Genomic DNA, 14744 nt, shown 5'->3' with positions numbered 1-14744 from the left:
TCGAACTATATTTATAGCTTATTTCACGGTAGGTTATAGATTGTGAAAAGAAAAAACAGGGGAAAAATCAAATAATTCTTTTGTACTAAATTCATCGATAACTCATCTAGTTTAAAATGATTTATTGTTGAAATATAACAAGAAATAATACAGTGTGAGTCATTTAAATTGTGAATAAATATTATTTTTTTCTTAAATGTCCAATGATAAAACATCTATCAAGTATTTTGATCAAGGTTTCCCAAAAATGCGATAATTATTCTTATCTATATTTTCAGATAGTTTTAACTATTTTCTATTGCCCCATGTAACAATATATGGCTCTAAAATTCAGTTCAAATTCTGTGTGAGCCTTCCAAAATTTGTTTAATGTCTTATGTTCCAAGAAAAATACCTCTCATCATCTTTTTTATAATCATTGTCTGTCATCTGAAGTAAATGAAATATAAAAGTAAATATTTTATTATTTTTGAATAGTACGCTTGCAGTTGCCAAAAAGACATTTGAAGTATAAAAAATAGTTAACAAAAATATGAAGAACATTAACAAAAGATGAAAAAGAAAACGAATTTCCGATACAAAATCCAAAAAATCCAAAATTATTCTATGGAATACTAAAACAATCAATAACAAAATATGATGTGATAAATATAGAAGTGAATGAAGGAGAAAAGAAAAAGAGAAAAAGTAATATACAGGGAAAGGAATATTTGCAGGAGCTATTAAAGACAATTATAAAGGTTTTGAGAATATAAAAAGATGAGAAATGGTATTAACCTCCATTTTATATGATATCCAACTTCTTTTACAAACGACTGAAAAATTAACATTCTGTTTCAGAATAGAGTAGATAACAGATATTTTAGACGGTCTGAATATTCGTGTTTCCATACTTCGAAGAAGTAAAAATTATTGGAATCTGGATACTGGGATTTGGAGTTTCTGGAACAAACCACATAATTAACGGGAATTCATACTACCCCAATAAATTCGGTCAAGAAGAGTTGTTCAATTAGGTCATGCTCATAGTTGTACCAAAGAACTAACATAGACGAATATAACAGTTGACAAAATTGAAAAAAATCAATAAAAACATGGATTATTAGTTCATAGAAATAAAAAATATATCGACCGCGAATTATTTCACAGAATTCTCCAATAAAATCTTCTGGACTAAATTAGAACTTTTGTTTGAACATACTTAACAAACTAGTTATGTTAACACTACACCAACAATCAAATTACACTATCTAACGCATGTTTCTTCTTCTATATTGATTCCTCAACAAGAGACAAGAAGTTTGTTAAGCGGAAACTAACAGGTCTGTCAAAATTCAGTTTAAAGTTTGGACATTACATTCCATTCGTTTTATTATCTCTGGTAAAGACTGTATCCTCTCATTTTGTTTTCGGTTTTTCGATTCTTCATCATTAGTTCGTAGTTATCCGTTTTTATTTTGAGAGAATGTTGTATCTTCTTTGCTTGAAAGTTTACAGACCCGTATCTATTCTACCTACTCACTTTCTTATTATCTTGATTGATTTTCTTCCACAGAAGTTTAGCTGTGAAAGTGAACATTTATATTATGTATCTTTGGTCTAAAATAATCTTTTTTTAATAAGATATTTTTCTAAATAAACAAAATAGGTCACCAATAAAAGATGATTTGAGTAAAAGGAGTTTTCATTAATTTTTTTTATGTATAAGAAATGAATATTATTTATTGAAACCATTTATATATATTTCGATGAGTATTTTCGTTGGTTGTCTTTCGATTTAACAGTTGGTGTACACGATGGAAGCCACAATTTTTATCTTAAAATCAATAGTGCAGAAAAATTAGTTTTTTTATATGTGTATCTTTTATATAAACCTCAATTTAGAGAAAAAAATATGTTAGTTAGTTAAAATAATTTTTTTAATCAAAAAAGAAGTAGTTAAAATATAAATATCACTTATAATTGAGGTTCATATACAGTTGTATGAAGAAATTATAAACTAAATTCCAAGAACTGAAATAACTCATCAGCTATTCTATCACCATCTTCTTCAGCTTCATTTTCTGCTGGCAAGTTTTCTTTTCGTTTTTTTTTCGGGTTTCTTTACTGTCCAAGGAAATGCGTCGATTCTGTCGGGCTACCTCTAAAATCGTTTATTACTAATAAAATACTTGAATTGTCTTTATTCAAAAAGCAAGCTGTCAGGTATGCAGCGATTTCAATAATTTTTAAACCGCAACTCAAATAAGCCAAATAATTGAATTGAAACTTTCGCTGGCATTTTGATTTCCTAAACATCTCCCCAATAAATCGTTCCGGGATAAATTGTCATAGATTGGAAGAATTTCTTTTTGAACGCCACTATGCAGAAGTGAAGGCTCTGTCCCAAGAGCTTTAGCTTTTTTCTATTCACCCCAGCTATCTACACCTGTTGGACAATTTTCTTGCAGTTGAATTGAGTTCCGATTATCGCTTTTTTCATATCAATATTTCTTCTAATTACTAGTCAATAGTAAATACTTAATTTTTTTGTTAACTTGTGTTCTGATTTATTTCTGTAAGTGATCTATACATTCACTTTTAATAACCATATGGATTCAATTTAATCACCGCCGAGAATGTTTTGGAATCTCCATCGCCTATATAATTACCGTATTTAACTCTGTGTCATTTTTAAAATCTTGTGCACATCATTTTAATATCTTCAGCTTCCATAATTCCGCAAATCCTTCAAGGATTTGTACACAACTTTCTTCATCATGGTTATCTCCCCAAGCTAGATACCCCTTAAATGATTGGAGAAAAACTTGGAATTCTAGGATTTAAAATGATTCAGTAGATCATTAAATATTAAATTTTTGATTAATAATCATGAAAAAATGAGATTATTGATAAAAAAATGAGCGTTAAGAAGATAGTTATTGAACGAGTAAAGTACAAAGTTTAAGATTTGTTGAAAAAGTCAATTATAATAGTTCTGTATAAATGATTGGATTATCTGCTTTTTTATCTAGACAGAAGTGAATATTATGAGTGATTTGTCAACAATTGTTTCAAATAAAACAAATACAAATCGCGTAGGGCCATATTAATATAAAACTACTGTATTTTCAATACAAACATATATACACACGTGTTTTCTTGTGAATTATTACAAATGTTCATTGAAAACACCTAAGCAAATAGAGATATTAATATAACTTAATTAAATCAAAGCTTGATGTAATTTTTTTGCACGCTATGCTATATTGATATCTTTCACTCTTCTCTGAGCAAACATTGGACGAAAGCATCAAAAGAGAATCAGAAATAATATGTTCGAATTATATCCATGAATAATTTGTATAATATTGTATTTAAAAAACGGGAATTTGTTGTCAAAAATTAAAAAAAAAAATGATGTTATTTCAATTTAATAGAATTGGGGGGTCAGCAATTTACAAAGGGGGAGCGTAATATCGTTTTTTTTTAAATTGAATTTAACCTAATTTTTGATTAATTATGTAATTAGTATCTAGTATCCAAATTTTCAAAAACTAACTGATAAAAATCGATGGGTTTTTGAATAAGAGATCTCGATATGACATTAAATCTTTTTGCCATTGAGAAAATGTTGTAGCTAGTGTTAGATTCAGGTTTCATCTATGGTTATAGATCGATGCTTCAATAAGGCATGGTAAATGTTAATTAGAATGCGCTTTTATTCCAAAATTAGCTAATGCGTAGCCCAACGCGCAGGTATCAAAATTCTTTCATGTAGAAAATACATTCTTTCTACACTACCGGTCAAAAGTTTTTACCCACCCCGTGTAGTTTGCGTGATATACGACAAATAAAAACGATACGATTTTGATATTGATATTTCAAAGAATATATATTTATATATTATTTCTTTAATTCCTTTCTTAGACTTTTTGGAATATTAATCCATCTAAATGTTCTTGATTTTGGGTCTCTTCTGTTTTAAAATTAGTTTTTTGATGATTTTTGAAAGATAAAATTTGACTTTTCGATTTTTCTTAAAGCCTCTATCTAAATCTTTATCAAAATGTTCTTGATTTTGAGTCTTTTCGGTTCTAAAATTTGTTTTTTGGTGATTTTTGAAAGATAAAATTTGACTTTTCGATTTTTCTTAAAGCCTCTATCTAAATATTTATCAAAATGTTCTTGATTTTGAGTCTTTTCGGTTCTAAAATTAGTTTTTTGATTATTTTTGAAACATAAAATTTGACTTTTCGATTTTTCTTAAAGCCTTTATCCAAATCTTTATCAAAATGTTCTTGATTATGAGTCTATTAGTTTTTTGATTATTTTTGAAAGATAAAATTTGACTTTTCGATTTTTCTTAAAGCCTCTATCTAAATATTTATCAAAATGTTCTTGATTTTGAGTCTTTGCGGTTCTAAAATTAGTTTTTTGATGATTTTTGAAACATAAAATTTGACTTTTCGACTTTTCTTAAAGCCTTTATCCAAATCTTTATCAAAATGTTCTTTATTTTGAGTCTTTTCGGTTCTAAAATTAGTTTTTTGATTATTTTTGAAACATAAAATTTGACTTTTCGATTTTTCTTAAAGCCTTTATCCAAATCTTTATCAAAATGTTCTTGATTATGAGTCTATTAGTTTTTTGATTATTTTTGAAAGATAAAATTTGACTTTTCGATTTTTCTCAAAGCCTCTATCTAAATATTTATCAAAATGTTCTTGATTTTGAGTCTTTGCGGTTCTAAAATTAGTTTTTTGATTATTTTTGAAACATAAAATTTGACTTTTCGATTTTTCTTAAAGCCTTTATCCAAATCTTTATCAAAATGTTCTTGATTATGAGTCTATTAGTTTTTTGATTATTTTTGAAAGATAAAATTTGACTTTTCGATTTTTCTCAAAGCCTCTATCTAAATATTTATCAAAATGTTCTTGATTTTGAGTCTTTGCGGTTCTAAAATTAGTTTTTTGATGATTTTTGAAACATAAAATTTGACTTTTCGACTTTTCTTAAAGCCTTTATCCAAATCTTTATCAAAATGTTCTTGATTTTGAGTCTTTTCGGTTCTAAAATTAGTTTTTTGGTGATTTTTGAAAGATAAAATTTGACTTTTCGATTTTTCTTAAAGCCTTTATCCAAATCTTTATCAAAATGTTCTTGATTTTGAGTCTTTTCGGTTCTAAAATTTGTTTTTTGGTGATTTTTGAAAGATAAAATTTGACTTTTCGATTTTTCTTAAAGCCTCTATCTAAATATTTATCAAAATGTTCTTGATTTTGAGTCTTTTCGGTTCTAAAATTAGTTTTTTGATGATTTTTGAAAGATAAAATTTGACTTTTCGATTTTTCTTAAAGCCTCTATCTAAATATTTATCAAAATGTTCTTGATTTTGGGTCTCTTTTGTTTTAAAATTAGTTTTTTGATGATTTTTTAAAGATGAAATTTGACTTTTCGATTTTTCTTAAAGCCTCTATCTAAATATTTATCAAAATGTTCTTGATTTTGGATCTCTTTTGTTTTAAAATTAGTTTTTTTGATGATTTTTGTAAGATAAAATTTGACGGTTCGACTTTTCTTTAAGTCTTTATCAAAATATGATCATATTTCATCTTCCAAAAATTATTTAAAAAACTAATTTCAAAACAGAAGAGACCTAAAATCAAGAACAAGAACGTTTTGGTATGTTCAAACTTCTAAAATTTCTTCTTCTAAATATATTTTGATAAAGACTGAAATAATTCGAAACGTCAATTTTCATCTATCTTTCAAAAATTATTAAATAAAAACTACAGTCTATAATTGGAACATATTTAAATGTTTATTCATCCCCAAACAATCCCCGAACCTCCACGATAATTTACAGTTGTAACATCTCCTTTGACCTGGACACAAACACATTTCTCTTAGACCAAAATACCTCCAAACTTCACTCATTACTCCATAAAACTCTTTCCCACTCTTCATGCGTCCAATTTTCATGTTCTCTAGCCCACTACAACCTCGTAATCTAAAAATAAGTCTTGGTACAAAAAGTATGAATCGCAGTGCGTTGTTGCGTCTTACAGAGCTAACTAGAACTAAACTAAAATCATAAACGCCAAAGAAATAATACACAGTGAAAGAATAAAAAATAAATCAGTCGGTACTTGCAAGTTTTAACTAATCGCACTCACCAACAAAAAATAAACATGCCCTCGTTTATACTAATAACAGTTTGTTAACGTGTTTGAAAGTTTGAAATTTAATGAACGGATTATGAAGCAAAAACTTTTAACCAGTGGTGTATACGCCTCTTCAAAATAAATCCCTTAGGTGCTCTGAATGATGGAAATTTTGAATAAAGACATTTCCTCAATGGTACAGTCCTATTTAGAAGAATGGAATCCAGCAGATTATTGTTGGAAAATCAAAAAGACCTTCCAGAAGCTAAATATTTACTTTAAACTATTATACTTGTTCTACTGAAATTAATTACTTTATCTCTTGATTTTGTTTCAATATCAGCATAATTTGATTTAAATAATCCTTTTGACTGCGCCAATTTTGGTTAGTAAGTGAGCAAATGTTAAAAAATTTATTCTCTCTACTCTATATCACTGGAATGTATGTCGAATGTATGTAGAGTCGGAGCAGAGATTATTCTTTCGAAAAATAATGAAATAAAATAAGGAATCTACTTTTTTTTAATAATTTTTGTTTTCCATCCAGCGAACAACTCATATTTCACTAGATATTATCAAATTATGATCAATGTATCTAATATTAATGGACGATTATAGTATTATTTCGCAGATGACTGCTAATGTTTCAAGATTAGAAGATTAAATTGTATTTTGCATCAGATAGGGCTTCTACTAAAACCGACACAGGTGGTAGAACTTCACCCTTAGGGGAACCAAATGCAACCACCGTATGTAATTGTTGTTGATCTTCATTAAATGGAATGTAAAGTGAAAAAAACTTTTCATCGATTATTTTTCCTACATTTTTTAAGGTAAAACTAAAAGTAATAAGCTTCAGTTAGTAATGTAACGATTATTCAAATTTGGCGCCGTTTGTTTAAAGTTTTGTGGCATTCTCGAGGTGCGTTCCGTTAGTATTTTCGTGTACAAAACAAGTCAAGTTCATCATGATTAAACTATATTTTTCTATAATTATCAAGTTATCTTAGATAATTTAGTGTTGTGTGTTCTGTCATTATATTGTTGATAAAATTGCACTCCTTCTGAAACTGAAAAACAAAACTTTTCATTGATTATTTTACCTACATTTTTTTAAGGTAAAACTAAAAGTAATAAGCTTCAGTTCGTAATGTAACGATTATTCAAATTTGGCGCCGTTTATTTAAAGTTTTGTGGCGTTCTCGAGGTGCGTTCCGTTAGTATTTTCGTGTACAAAACAAGTGAAGTTTATGGTGAGTTATTTAGGGCTTGTTGACTTTTATGTTCTTGAAATAACAAAATATATTTTATCTACGACTACCGTTGAATTAGGCATCATTATTAAACTATATTTCTTTATAATTATCGAGTTATCTTAGATAATTTAGTGTTATGTGTTCTGTCATTGCATTGTCGATAAAACACTGAGCTAAAGTGCAGGAATTTCATGTAATGTAACTCAAAAACTACTTCCAGTAACACTGAAAAAATCAAAAAATTACAAGAAAATTGTTCTTATTGCATATTTCTCGTGAAAATAAAGCCAATGTTAATGGAAATCATTAACTTTATGGTCCCATTATTCAATATATTTTTTTAATATGGTTTTGGATAAAATATTGTACGCTATTCGTGCCTTAAGGACTTTTGCGCACTTGTATCATGAATAACTATCAAAAAACTTTTATTTATTTCAATCCACACAAATTTCTATGTTACTACAATAAAATATGAAATCATTTTCACAAAATTTATTAAAAATAACGATAATGAAACATCATACAATTAAATATCTTATAAAAATAATATATTGAAGGACTAAACTATAATCATAAACGCCGAAGAAATAATTTACAGTACAAAAAGATAAAGATACTATCATTTTTGGTTTTTAAGGCACTGTGTATTATTTTGAAATTTTATGAATGGATTATGGAATGGACAGAAACTTTTGACCGAGAGTATGTTTAATGTAATTTAATCAAATCAAAAACAAATTGTTTTATGAATGCTTCTAATATTATATAATATTCTACTTTCAATGTAATCATTTTCCTTTGAAATTATTCTATATATCAATGATAAGTTAATAGTCCAGTCATTATAGGAAGTGGACCTCGGAAAATCGACATACCCAGTATATTACCATATAAAAACTTTTCACTTTATTTATCTGAGCTAAATTATGTTGCGAAGTTAGTCAGAAAATACTCGAATTATAGAAATTCTTCAAAAATTGTCATTTACTGCTAAACTTATAGTGCAGTCATCTTAGACAAATTAAGTGATTATCTCGGAAAATCGACACACCCAGTATATTACCAAATAAAAACTTTTCACTTCATTTATCTGAGCTAAATTATGTTACGAAGTTAGTCAAAAAATACTCGAATTATAGAAATTCTTCAAAAATTGTCATTTACTGCTAAACTTATAGTCCAGTCATCTTAGATCAAATTAAGTGATTATCTCGGAAAATCGACACACCCAGTATATTACCATATAAAAACTTTTCACTTCATTTATCTGAGCTAAATTATGTTACGAAGTTAGTCAGAAAGTACTCGAATTATAGAAATTCTTCAAAAATTGTCATTTACTGCGAAACTTATAGTGCAGTCATCTTAGACAAATTAAGTGATTATCTCGGAAAATCAACACACCCAGTATATTACCATATAAAAACTTTTCACTTCATTTATCTGAGCTAAATTATGTTACGAAGTTAGTCAGAAAGTACTCGAATTATAGAAATTCTTCAAAAATTGTCATTTACTGCTAAACTTATAGTGCAGTCATCTTAGACAAATTAAGTGATTATCTCGGAAAATCGACACACCCAGTATATTACCATATAAAAACTTTTCACTTCATTTATCTGAGCTAAATTATATTACGAAGTTAGTCAGAAAGTACTCGAATTATAGAAATTCTTCAAAAATTGTCATTTACTGCGAAACTTATAGTGCAGTCATCTTAGACAAATTAAGTGATTATCTCGGAAAATCAACACACCCAGTATATTACCATATAAAAACTTTTCACTTCATTTATCTGAGCTAAATTATGTTACGAAGTTAGTCAGAAAGTACTCGAATTATAGAAATTCTTCAAAAATTGTCATTTACTGCTAAACTTATAGTGCAGTCATCTTAGACAAATTAAGTGATTATCTCGGAAAATCGACACACCCAGTATATTACCATATAAAAACTTTTCACTTCATTTATCTGAGCTAAATTATATTACGAAGTTAGTCAGAAAGTACTCGAATTATAGAAATTCTTCAAAAATTGTCATTTACTGCTAAACTTATAGTGCAGTCATCTTAGACAAATTAAGTGATTATCTCGGAAAATCGACACACCCAGTATATTACCATATAAAAACTTTTCCCTTCATTTATCTGAGCTAAATTATGTTACGAAGTTAGTCAGAAAATACTCGAATTATAGAAATTCTTCAAAAATTGTCATTTACTGCTAAACTTATAGTCCAGTCATCTTAGACAAATTAAGTGATTATCTCGGAAAATCGACACACCCAGTATATTACCATATAAAAACTTTTCCCTTCATTTATCTGAGCTAAATTATGTTACGAAGTTAGTCAGAAAGTACTCGAATTATAGAAATTCTTCAAAAATTGTCATTTACTGCTAAACTTATAGTGCAGTCATCTTAGACAAATTAAGTGATTATCTCGGAAAATCGACACACCCAGTATATTACCATATAAAAACTTTTCCCTTCATTTATCTGAGCTAAATTATGTTACGAAGTTAGTCAAAAAATACTCGAATTATGGAAATTCTTCAAAAATGGTCATTTACTGCTAAACTTATAGTCCAGTCATCTTAGACAAATTAAGTGATTATCTCGGAAAATCGACACACCCAGTATAGTAACACGTAAAAACTTGTATTTTGGCTATTCTCAAAATTCACATCTAATTAGATGGTTGCAAGTTTTAAAGTCAAAAGTCAAAAAAATAGATTTTTTGCAAATATCTCGTTTTCTGTGGGTTTTACGTTATTTGTATTTATTATCAATATTGTGGAGAATTTGATTCTCCACAACTTTTGTATTTAACATTTGTTTATATCTTGAACTGTTTTCGAGATAGAGTCAACTATATATATAATAGTCTCGATCAAAAACTCAAAATCTTTTAAATTAAATTCATTTTATTTTTGTTACTCATCTATTTTTAATTAATTGTCAATTTGTTTAATAACACTTAACTGGGCAGGTAATTAAGAAATTTTTGAGAAAAATCTAATCTAATTTATACTAATGACTTGATATATCAATAAAGAGGAGAAAAAAATTAATTTTTAATTAAATGTTTTCATTAAACGTATCATTTTAAAGATTTGTTATTGAATGATAAAAATTAAAGGGATTTTGAAGAAAGAAACGTTGAAAGAAATTGGTCGTTCCAGCTGCGCGAACACAATTCCCCAAATCGCGGGAGGTAAACATTTGACATCACTGCCTCCTCTTTGTTGATTTGAAATATAAATTCAAAGCATATTATTATCTATGGCTCTTTGGTCATTGAATGATTGATGAGTTTTTCCTTTAGTACTAATTTCTGAAAATGGCGGCAATTTTTAAAAAATCGAAATTTCGCGTTTTTTTGCATGAAAACATAAATAATAAATGTATCTATCGAAAAAACGATCCGTTATTTCGTAAGGACGTATTCTCTGAGTATTTTCTCCAAATTTCATGTCGTTATTACAATTACAGCGATCAGGAGAATTTTTAAAACCGTGCTTTCGAGAAAAACGCGCTTAAGAGAGACTTCATCCTTGGAGTGCCATTTTATTTTTATTTAAATAAATGAGTAAAGCTTTTTGAGTACGGTTGTTTTCTAGCTGAGAGAAAGCCAGGATTAGGCAGAAAAGCGAAAAAAATATCAAATAAGAAGTTTTGGTTGAAGCAACTCAAGGAAAACTGGGAGATGTGTAAGCAACATTCTAAAGAAATGCAATGTGATTCAAAAATAAAAAAATTCGACAGTCAAAACTTAAATTTACGCAGTTCACAAAGAAAAGGCTTCCTTAAGGATATTTTGTGTTATGAGATCTTTTAGAGTCTATCAAGATGTCTTGGAATCTTCCTAATGTGTCTTAACTGAGGCCAATTCAACATTTTTGGCGAAATTTTAAACGAAACGTTTTTTCCCGAGGCAACTACACATTGAAAAAACTTCGGTAAACAACAGATTCAGAAGTTTATGATTTAATGCAACATTTAGAAATAAAAAATAGATTAGCCACTTCATTTTAGTTAATTACATGTTATTATTCCCACTAAACAACCAAAATAAAATGTATATTTTTAATTTAAATAATTTTTGAAGACATAATCGGAATTATACATTTGAATAAAGATCTTTTCGCGAAGAAAATAATGTAACTTCATATTTTTTAATGTAAAGAAAGTTAATAGAGGGGTGGGAGTCTCCGATCTATTCATATAAATTTGCGCACCCTTCATGGTTTATTCAGTTCAATTCAGTTTGTCAAAAGGTCTAGTGAGCTTGTAAACGCGAAGTTGTGCTTATCAGTGGTATGTTATTGTGACTAAAATTTACACACTTGGATGTTATAAATGCTAATGTAAGTAATTTTTTATATTTCTTATCTAATATTAATAATTATGGAATTATTTTATTAATTCTTCTTCTATTTGCAATTGTAGAAGCTTAAAAACAACGGGTTTTGAATAACAAAGAAAGAAATTATTATTTATGTTTAATCTATTTTTATATATATGATAAAACATAATTTCTAATGCAAAACCGACATTTTAAATATTTTTAAAGAATACTCCTAAATATTTCCTAAAATTTTCATACATGTACCCGTGCTAATACAAGTATTAGATCTTTTATAATCATAAGCTGTAACGAACAATAGAAGAAGGTTTTTAAAGGTCAGAAGCCTTGTCTTTTAAAGATCACATATCACCTATTTGTTACTAAAAGTTTAGTAAAAATTTAGTAAGGAAGTCCAAGTTGTATATTTTTAACAGTTTACAATCCAGTCAATTTAGACATTCGAAGTTATATAAATTCCCATCAAGCTGAAAATTAGTTAAATTGTTTAAAATACAATTGAACATAGAATTTGAATGTTTCCCATCATTGCCGTGTATGGAAAAAAATTTATTCAAGGTCAAAAGTCAAAAAAAAATGAGAATTTCGCGATTTTCAGTAAAACGGTGAGTCTTATCAAAAAAATACCTCAGACAAAAATTGTAGATCATAAAATTATCTACAAAAAACGTATCAATACTTTTTTTCCTACTAGCCACTGTTTCTGAGATATAATGATACAAAAAGTTTTAAAAGTTATAATCCGGTCAATTTAGACATTCGAAGTTATATAAATTCCCATCAAGCTGAAAATCAGTAAAATTGTTCAAAATACAATTGAACATAGAATTTGAATATTTCCCATCATTGCCGTGTATGGAAAAAAATTTATTCAAGGTCAAAAGTCAAAAAAAAATGAGAATTTCGCGATTTTCAGTAAAACGGTGAGTCTTATCATAAAAATACCTCAGACAAAAATTGTAGATCATAAAATTATCTACAAAAAACGTATCAATACTTTTTTTCCTACGAGCCACTGTTTCTGAGATATAATGATACAAAAAGTTTTAAAAGTTATAATCCGGTCAATTTAGACATTCGAAGTTATATAAATTCCCATCAAGCTGAAAATCAGTAAAATTGTTCAAAATACAATTGAACATAGAATTTGAATATTTCCCATCATTTCCGTGGATGAAAAATTTTTTTATTCAAGGTCAAAAGTCAAAAAATTAGTTTTTCGCAATTTTGAGCAAAAACGGTGAGTTTTATCACAAAAATACCTCAGACAAAAATTGTAGATCGTGAAATTATCTATAAAAAACGTATGAATACTTTTTTTCTTACAAGCTACTGTTTCTGAGATATAATGATTCAAAAAGTTGTAAAAATTGTCTTATTTAATGATTTCACCAATATATTTTCATTTTCATATTTTCTGTTGACTGTTTGGAAGTGTCATAAGTTGATCAAATAAATTATCAATTTTCGAAGATGTTGCTAAAGTTCAACGATGTCGGTATGCAGCTTTGGTATTTCTTGTTCAATCATTATAGTCATTATATACGACAGTAAATCTGAAACAATTACAATTACAATTTTTTGGAATCGTTACATCTCAGAAACGGTGGCTCGTAGGAAAAAAAGTATTAACACGTTTTTTATAGATAATGTTACGATCTACAATTTTTATCTGAAGTATTTTTATGATAAAACTCACTATTTTGCTGATAATCGCGAAAAACTCACTTTAACCTTGAATAAAACTTTTCCCGTACACGGAAATGATGGGAAACATTCAAATTTTATTTTCAATTGTATTTTAAACAATTTTACTGATTTTCAGCTCGGTGGGAATTTATGTAGCTTCACTCTTATTTTTAGGTCTAATTTGACCGGACTATTAGTTGCAACTTGCCAAGTGCAAAGAATTGTGAATTCTAGTGTGATTATGGAAAATTTCGAAGGGGCGTAAACACCAAAAAAATATTTCCCTAAACAGTTAATGAAAAAACATTAAAATTTATTTTATTTAAAATCTTCTAACGACAAATATTCATGTTGAAGTGTTAATGGTACGGTAAAATTAGTAAATAGTACGTGTTACAAAATATATATCGTCTATTAAAAACCTTATTTTTCTAGTGACAATAAACCTTATCTCTATATGTCTATCTCTGTCTCTTAACAACTCACTATTAGTGTACAAACTGCCTTAAATACTAAATCTTATCATGTACCTACAATCATGGTCGTTTACATTAATATGAAGATAAAAATTAGAAAATTAAAGACTAAAGGTTAGGGTTCGTAGTCATAAATAAAGGACACTTTGAATCACTTAACCATTCGATTAACAGATCTTATGAATTGAGGTTAGTTCACTCCATAAGAAGTGTTGAGATAATTAGCGCATATATAGAGTAACTTCCTTAAAAATATGATTTCGAGCAATCAAATCTTTACAAAAAGCATTTTGTAGGATGTTTTAAGACCTATAAGCTCATCTGATCAGAACGAAATGTGTATCATTAATTGTTTTTGAGTTATTTTGAAGAAAAAAATGATTTTTCCCCAAATTTCTAAAATGATTTCCTCACTACTAGCTCAATTTTTTAAGTGGAAACGTATTTATTAAATGAGGTGCAAGAAAAATAGGAATCAACATAATTTCCTTCATAACTCTTTTATTTTTTATGCTAGGAACTTTTGAAAAACATAAGAATAAAGATTTTTAAAGGACATTGAAAAATGGTTTCATGACTTTTTCTCGGAAAATTCGTTGGTTTTTGGTTATAGTTATAATTCCAGTCTCTACAGATTTTTCTATTAAATGCTTATTTTTCCAGTTATCCGCGAAAATTTTTTTGAAAATATGGTTTTTTCGCCTGATAACCGATAATTTCTTGCCTAAAATATCTTCTCAATAAAAAATTCGAGAAAATCGAGAAAAGGTGGCATCTAGGAAAAAAGTAGCTCCCGGTACAG

Source organism: Diorhabda sublineata, chromosome 10 (assembly GCF_026230105.1).
Source record: "Diorhabda sublineata isolate icDioSubl1.1 chromosome 10, icDioSubl1.1, whole genome shotgun sequence".
Lineage (NCBI taxonomy): Eukaryota > Metazoa > Arthropoda > Insecta > Coleoptera > Chrysomelidae > Diorhabda > Diorhabda sublineata.
The sequence above is the reverse complement of the archived record's forward strand: the minus strand, read 5'-3'. Positions refer to the sequence as shown.